This window comes from Meriones unguiculatus, chromosome 7 (assembly GCF_030254825.1).
Source record: "Meriones unguiculatus strain TT.TT164.6M chromosome 7, Bangor_MerUng_6.1, whole genome shotgun sequence".
Taxonomy (NCBI): Eukaryota; Metazoa; Chordata; class Mammalia; order Rodentia; family Muridae; genus Meriones; species Meriones unguiculatus.
In genome coordinates, this window is record NC_083355.1 from 24,132,578 (window position 1) to 24,140,966 (window position 8,389).

At 53.7% G+C, this 8,389-nt stretch overlaps 1 long non-coding RNA gene across 1 annotated transcript; it reads right to left on the reverse strand.

Moving 5' to 3' along the window:
* Window positions 1-2,037: 2,037 nt before the first annotated feature.
* Window positions 2,038-8,207, reverse strand: LOC132655153 (uncharacterized). Its single transcript, XR_009592802.1, has 3 exons — window positions 8,018-8,207; window positions 5,066-5,330; window positions 2,038-4,601 (listed from the first exon to the last, which is right to left on the reverse strand). It is a non-coding gene; the product is annotated as an uncharacterized LOC132655153 (long non-coding RNA).
* Between the last annotated feature and the right edge of the window lie 182 nt (window positions 8,208-8,389).

Here is an 8,389-nt window from a genome sequence, read left to right on the forward strand (position 1 = left end):
CCCCCTGGAGACTAGGTGGCTCCCAGCTTCCTCCATTCCCTGGACTCTCTTCTCTAGCCCCAGGTCAGGGAGAGGTGCTTAGGGCAAGATGGAGGAGAGCAACAGAGGGGCAATGTTCCCGTAGCCAGGCAGGTGAACAGAGCTCCTGGGCTCAGGTTTATAAAGCAGTCCTGGCCCTGTCCTCCACGTGCCCAGACTGTATGTGAGGCAGTACAGATGAGTCTAGCCGATCCTAGGGGAGTACCAGGATTTAGGCAACCCTTTCAGAGTGTGTGTGCGGGGTAGGCATCTCTCTAGGAGCGGGGAGGATGCAGGTGGCAAAACAGGGATGTGAAAACGTACCAACATCTCACATTTCAGTCAAGATGCTGAAAGGGGACTCTGCCACACGGAAGGCCCAGGTCCCTTCAGTTCTCATTCAGCTGCTGGGCTTCTCCTGGGACAGAGCCCTACTCTCTTCACACCCAAGGAGGCTGTCCAGCAGGAGTCCTTGTCTGTACTAGGGGCAGCCGAACTGTTAGAGAGTTTTGTCTTCGCCTAGATTCCATCCCCACCTGCTGAGGAGCCCAGGCCCTCAGCTGGGGATGGGGGATGTACAGGGCTAACCACTTAAAAGGGCAGGTGAGCATTTCTCCAACAGGTGAGGACCCAGGGCCTTTGAACAGAAGAGGGTGGGGCTTCTGTCTAAGGATGGTAGGAAACCATGGGCCAGGGCTTGCAGTCTGTACTACTGGGTTGGGGGGAGGGGGCAGCATGAGGCTGGTCCCTTCCTCCCCCTCCTAATCCCTCATTGGACCTTTCTCTCCGTCCAGGCTTCTAAGAAAGTCCTGCTAGTGTGGGGATAACAAACTGAGTAATGTCTCAAGTGCCCTACCCTGTGTGGTCAGCGGCCACACCCCAGGGACAGGCCACGGGAATTGTAGAGAAAGGACGAAGTTGAGCAGTAACCCAAGCCCAGAAGCGGGGAATGGGAGAAATCCCAGTTTGGGGAGAAGGTACTGAAAGTAGCTGCCTAAACTGTCCTCCGGTGGGGAGTGGGTCCACACTCAGGAAAAGGAAGTCAGGGAGGAAAGGTGGCTTTGCTCCCATGGCCCCCTCCCCCTGTCATGAGCTTCCCCACTAGAGTGGGCTGGGCTGGTCAGGACCTGCCTTCAGCCTGCCTTCCTCCCCAGCAGGTGGGGGGGGAGGGAATTACTCTCCTGTTACTGCTCTTGATTTTTTGAAGCCAGATCAAAGGTGGGACCCAGCTGGGAGCCCTAGTAAAATCTCAGCAATGTGGAGCCTTGGAGTTTCAGAGGTGAATCTGGGGAGGGCCCCTCCCAGGCTGGGGCTGCAGGGGTCAGAGGCCAGAGGGAGAGTGGGGACCTGGAGTGAGCTGGTGGGTGGGGGCTAGGCCAGGAGCAGCAATTTAAAGACTCCAAGCAAAGTGGTGGCTATTTTTGGCTGGAGCTGCTGTCCTTTCTCGATACAGAGACCCCCCTCCCCAACAACCTCAGTGGCCAAGGCAAACAGAAGCTTCTCTCCAGGTCAAAGTGACGCAGGTGAATGTCATTCTACCCTTCCATCCCTGACCCTTTTGGTCATCGGTACTATTTTTCGTAACAGCAAATGCTTAGCTTAGGGGACCTTATTTCTCGCTGTTGCAAACAGCAGCATAGTCCTGCTCCCCAGGCCTGGGTTCTGTTATTTCTCATTTTTATGGAGTTGGGGGTTAAACTGTTGTACATGCAGTGAGCAACACCCCAGCCTTTTCCTTCCTTTCTTTTTTTTCCCCTCTTTTTGGTCTCGATCTCCCTATGTTGTACAGGTCAGCCTAAAACTCATGACTCTTCCATCGCCTGAGCACTGGCATGCTAGGTGTGCACGGCCACATGAGACTTTCCTATTTTTCTCCAACTTCCAGATGGAAACCAAAAGCTAAAATTCAGGTCTGTGTTCCAGCCCTGACCCCTCACCCTTCCTCATGTTCTTAGAGCCCTCATAGGTAGGCACGCAGTTGCTCTTATCCTTCAAAAGGTCAATTTTTATTTTCTTATTTAATGTGTTTATATTATGTATATTGGTGGCCTGCCTGCATATGGACCTGTGTACCACATGGGTGAGTTACAGATGGCTGGGAGCCGCCATGTGGCTGCTGGGAATTGAACTAAGGACCTCTGGAAAAGCAACCAGTGCTCTTAAGCGCTGAGCCATCTCTCCAGTCCCCTAAAGAAGTCTTCTTGCTCCCCCCACCTTCTCCCTAAGGCCTTCCCTGTCTCTCTCCCCTTGCTAGGAACTGCCCTGCTGTCTTCTAGTACTGCGGCATGGAAGAGGTTAACTGTCCAGGGCTACAGCTGCTCTAAGGACTGAGCTCTGGGGTCTGGGGTCTGGCTCTGTTAGGTTCTGGGCCAAGCATGAGGACCTGAGCTCAGTCTAGCTGGATCTCCAGGTTCTGCAGACAGCGAGAGACTGTGTCAAGAACTGTGGTGGAGAACGACCTAGGAAGTCAACTTCTTATCACCACATAGGTACACACACACATGCACACGGAACAGGCATGCCCTGTGCCTTTTTTTTTTTTGTAGGGAGATGCTGTTGGGGGAGGGGGAATCCTGAGACTCTTTTCTTGACATTCCTGACTAGGGCCATGAAACACGGGGAGCCAGGCCCCGTCAGACATGAGCACGACTCCGGAGCTTTCGCTGTCCCTGGCTGAGCCCTCTTTACCCAAGGCCTCTCTCCTTAGCACTGCGGGCAGCCAGCCTTTGCCCGAGTCCTGAGTCTTGCCCCCCAGCACAAGGCCATGGCTAGGCAGAGCTGGGATAGTGAAATGTGTACGTACATGTGTGGGTCTGGGCACAGAGAAAAGGACAGGAGTGCTGTTCTACAAATTATGCTATCGCCAGTTTACTGTGACCTCAGCCAACTCCGGCACCTTCTCAGGGCCTCGGTTTCCCCTGGTCATAAAATATGGGGTTAATTGTCCCTCCTAGGGAAGCTGGGAGGGTTAATTGGGCAATGGCTCTGAAGAGAAGGAGATCTATAAATACAAGGGATCATTAGGGGGTATTTCACGGCCGTTTTGTGGCCCCGATGGTATTATTAATATGATTATTGTTATCGCCACCATCGCCTGCCTCCCGAGTCTCTGCCAGCTGGGTCCTACTTCCAGGTGAAGCAGGCCTCTATGACCCCTGGCCTCTATGACCCTTCCACTCCCCACACTCCAGAGTCTCAGGGGACCCCCTCAAGAGTCTATTTCATTGTGGCTTTACAGAGAGGGTCCAGAGCTCCAAGGGGAAGGGGCCGAGGGAGAGGCCATGCTTGTTCTGAAGGCTTTACCATCTTGGGGGTGGGCCCAGTCTGCTGTGGGAAGGCTGGTAGCTCCTCGGAGAGGTGGTCATGGTTAGGAGGGCCAGAGGAGCTGAACTGTAGGAGTCGGAGGTGAATGGTGTTCTCTGGGATGCTGAGAGGCTGGAGAGTTGGAATGTGCTCTCTGGAGGAGGCAAACGGCTGGCTCTTTTTCTGGAGTTTCTTTATAGGAATCCGAGTACTCAGCCTGGAGCTGAAGCCTAGGGCCTAGGATGGCCAATAGTAGGCCATCAGGTAGATAGCCATCAGGTTACCTGGGCTTCCTGCTTCTGTCAGGTCAAAGCACCAGGTCTGGGGCTTCTGAAATGCCTTGGGTGCCCTCTGGCGGCAACAGTCGAAAGCTGCAGGGGACAAACACCTGCCCAAAGATCACCTCCTCCTGCCCTTTCTTCTGGAGGTTGTGGACACCTCACCCAGGAGGGTTAGCAAAAGGGAAGGACCGGGCAAGAAGGGAGAACCCTATGGAAGGGATGGCTGGAATGTCCTTGCTGGGAGATTCTGTGACAGTTGGCCAGCAGCCATTGACCTGGGCAGGAAGGCCAAGGGTAGAGGGAGTTGGGGAGTCAGGGCAAGGGACAGACAGGAGTGGCATCCCCCCGGGTTTGCAGCAAGGGCGGTTGGTGGCTGTATGGGTGCAATGGGATGCCGAGTGTGGGCGGCAAGAACATAAGAGGGAGTCCGCTTTCGGCGTTTCTGGAAGACTGAGTGGCTGAGACCACAGACATCATGGAGGAAACAAGGATGGAAAAAAAGAACCAAGGTTCACTCAGACCGAGAGTTTCCCATTCAAGCCACTGTCGGGGTTTGTGTCTTGGGGCATCAGGGCTGTCTGGGAAATTCTTCCCCATCGGCGGAGAGAGGATGAAAAAAGAGGAAACCAGAGGTGGAAGCAGGAGAGGCCGAGGCTGTGGAGAGATCCTTAAGGCGAAAGTGAGCGTCCTCGGAAGGCTGAGGTGGCTGTAACGGTTTGAAGACTTGTCCTGTCAAACTTGGGCCATAGGAGGGAGTGTGACCCGGGATGGAGCCCAAGGCCGCCCTTGGACAAAGGCTGTTAGGACATGCTTCTGGACTGTAGGCCAAGAACATTGTTGGGCCTTGTGAACCTTTCGATCGGATGCCACTGAAGCCGTCTGCAGCTTCCTGGGGACAGAGACCGTGACTCCATGTGCCTCCTTCAGTGTGTTTAGCATCCTTGGGGACTCTGGATAGACAAGGGTAGCCGCGTGGCATGCAGGAGAGAACAAGGAGGGCTGGGAAGTAGGAAAAACATAGAAGGGGCTTAACAGGAAGCCGGAGCCGAGGAAGAAGTAAAGTGGACATGGAGGAAGCTGAATGAGAAGCAGGTAAGGCTGTGAGAAACGTGCAAGGGACAGCCAACCACTGTGTACCTGCCAGCAGGCCCCGTGCTAGGAGCAGAGGGTGTGCAAGTGGACAAGTGACTTTGCATGCTAGAAATGGGGACAGAGTGGCCCCTTGGACTAGGAAGAGGCTGAAAGCAGCTGGGGGCAGCTCTGAGGGAGCCTGCCTCCAGGCCTGCCAGGGACAAGATGGCATCCCGGGTGACTTGGGAAGACTCAACCGGAACCGCCTAACCACCTTTGCTCTCCACACACCACTGCAGGTAGGGTGGGACAAGGAGATACTCGGAGAGGGAGGGGCGGGGGTTGGTTGTCCCAGGGCCTCTGGTGAAGGAGCGCTTTTGAGCCTTGCTTACACATGTGAATTATCATCTGGGGTCCTTCTTCATACAGGTGCTTGGTGCCATTCTAGGGGCTGGCTTCCTGGGACGGGACAGGAGCCCAGCTTCAGAACTGGGGAAAGGCTCTCTGCTGAGCGGGAAGTACGGTCAGGAGTCTGAAGGTGTAGCTCGGGGGTAGAGCACTTGCTCAGTGTGCACAAGGCTCTGCGCTCCATCGGAGGAACCAGGCACTGTAGAGTCTGTTGTCTAGTCTCTTCCCTGTCTTGGGAGAGAGGACAACCTGGGGGAAAAAAAAAGATCTGTGAGAAAAGAATTTGTGTGGTGGTCTGAGAGGGCTTATGAATGAACTTCAAAGACTCCATTGGGCAGGACAGAGGATGTGAGTCCGTCGAGTGCTGGTTTAGCATGCACGAGGCTTTGGATTCAATCCCCAGTACCATAAGGGGCCAAAAAAAAAAAAAAAAAAAAGCCCCATCTTTTTCCATGCCTTTAGTAAGAGTAATAAGCCAAAACAAAACAAACACACCTTTAATTCCCAGAACTTGGGAGGCAGAGGCAAGTGGATCTCTGAGTTCAAGGCCAGCTTGGTCCACAGACATGAGTTCCCCACAGCCAGGGCTACACAGAGAAACCCTGTCTAAAGGCAGAATCGTTCAGTTTAAAACTACTGGTGCAAGCTGGGTCTCCTGGCCCATACCAGTAATCCTAGTACTTGGGAAGTGAAGGCAGGAGGATCCTGAGTTCCAGGCAAGGTTGGTTGTTCGAGACCCTGTCTCAAAAACGAAACAACTTACCAACTAACCAAAAAACTACTGGTGAATTCTAGCTTTTCTCACTGTCTCCCACCGGCATGCTTCACTTGTTCTTCATGGTAGGGCCTCTGGGTATTTTTTGTATTAGGAGAGGTCTGACAGCCACCCGGCAGGATAGTCAAGCCCCACCTCCCCACCAAAACCCCTGCTCCCTAACGCAGCTGAGTCACGGAATCCGGGCGGAGTCCTCGGCTGCACGGCAGTGAAGCAAGCCAAACTGGAAACTGGCCTGGGAACAGAATGTATGGGCTAAACAAGTCTTATGCAGATTCAAGTGTATGCAAAGTCATTCTTGAACATTTCCTGGTCTTCTTTGGAGAATCAGTCCTCCCACCGTGAGGGAGAATGGGGCTGGGTGCTGGAGACTGCCTGGAATGTGGGAGGCCCCGGGCTTGATTCCTAGCACTGAATCAAACAGAAGTCGAAGAGAGCGAGAGGGAAGCCCTTTCCATACGACCATTCAGCGGGGCAAGGACAAGACAGAGCCTGACTGGGCAGGAGTGAAGAGAAGAAAATCTGATCCGGGCCTTTATGGAGTTTACCAGGACAAAGGAAAGGGAACTTGCTAGCAAGAGACCTATGTGTTTAGGGGCTGTGACACTTTTCCTTGAGAGAAAAGACTAGGGAAGCCAAGACGGTGGGGAAAGAGCATGAAAGACACACATTTTGAGGGTGGAGGGTGTGTGTGTGTGTGGAGGGGTGCAAATGTGAAGGAGCTGGCTTAAGCGAAAGATTTGACTCTATAAAGGATACAGACCCTCAAAGAAGGAATGGTGTCCGTCCTACATGGGCACCCGAAGGCCCGTTGCTGTGTCTCACAGAGCCTGGAGCTAGGTTGGCAGCCAGCAAACCCCAGCCAGCCTCCAGTCCCCGCCCCAAGCTCACAGTGAGCAACCGCGTTAGATGCTGAATTCCATCTGCTCACATGGGCCCTGAGCTCAGATCTCTCATGTTCGAGCAGCGAGAGACATCTTCGCAGACCCCTGCGATATGTCTTTAGCTACAAGACAGCACCTAAAGTTTGGTCTTTCAAAAGCTAACCAGAGAGAGGCAGTGTGGTAATTCAGAATCGCTATGTTCTAAGCATTTGGCTCTGTGTCTTTTGTGTCACTTTTATCTCGGCATACTTTCCTTCACTGACTGGAAGGAAAGAATGAAGGAGGAAAAGGAAGATAGGAGAGGCTAAGAGAAAATGTATTGAGAGCTGGGGGAATAGCTCAGTGAGAAAAGCTGAGCCCTAGTGTTTGGGGTTCGAGCTTAGCATCACAAAAGGTCCAAGTGAGATCCCACCAGAGATGTTTAAGTGTTATACATCTACCTAGGATCAGTGTCTTTCTTTTTGGTTTTTCGAGACAGGGTTTTTCTGGGTAGCCTTGGCTGTCCTAGATTAGACGGAGCTTGCCTCAAACTCAGAGATCCGACTGCCTCGTCTCCCGAGATTTAATCCCGAAATTAAAGGCGTGCACAACACCACCGCCTAGCTTGGTCAGTGTCTTTCAAGTGTCCATTTTGCAAGCTTTGTTAAGCTGATTTACAGGAGGTGAAACAATGTTTTCACTGTGGGTTAAAAAAACAAAAAAACCAGGAATCGCACTACTTGGGAGACGAAGGTCTGAGCAGCCTGGCTAGAGTCTAAGGTTTCACTGCAGGTGGGGTGTGTAGGTCTGAAGGCGGCGTGAATCCCTCTTGATGCTACGCCGCCTGCCCAAGTTAGTCGTTTGCAAAGAAGGGTCTGAAGAGAAAGATAAACCCACCAAACGCAGGGCCTCACGCCTGGAGGAACTGAGGCAAGAGAACAAGCAGGGGACCTTGGACTCCAGCGTGCGATTCTGCTCCCCAGAGGCGCAGGCTAAAATGCAGATTCTAGGCACGCCCGAGAAGTAGCAAACTGATTACGAAACGCCCTGGGAATCTGGTTTTGGAAACAGTTCAGAGGTTTCCGATGTGCCCGTCTGGAGCCGTGTGGGGCAGGGGGGCCCACTGCGACACACCGATGAAAAAACTAACAGGGCCTTGAAATTATATAATGACATCCCCTCTGGAAAGCGCCAGGTAACCCCGATTCCCCGCTAGGGAATCGAATCTCCATAGGCGACGGCGGGCCAGGGGTTGGGGGGCGGGGGGGGCGGGGCTGAAGCGAAGGCGATGCGCTCACCCGGCGCCGGGTACCCCGTATCCAACAGCTACAACTAGAGCGTCTCCACGCCAGGCTACCGAGAGAGACGTCTAAGCTCTCCACGGCTCTCTCCCCGGCCTCCCAGCAGCACTTCTGATTGGCTTTAGGGACGATCTATCACCCATCTCCTGGGTTAGAGGTGGGTGGAAGGTCAACCGCGACCAATACAGAGCCACTTCTCAGTTAGGCCCCGCCCCACCCAACTTCCTGTTGCTGTCCATCAACCTCCGCGCAGGCGGGACCTAGCCTCCCGCCCGTTGGCTAATGGGCACGTCGTTCATTCCCCGGCTGGTTTCCGGTTGGCGCCCACTACCGTCGATCAGTGACACGCTGCGGTCCTATTGGCCAGAC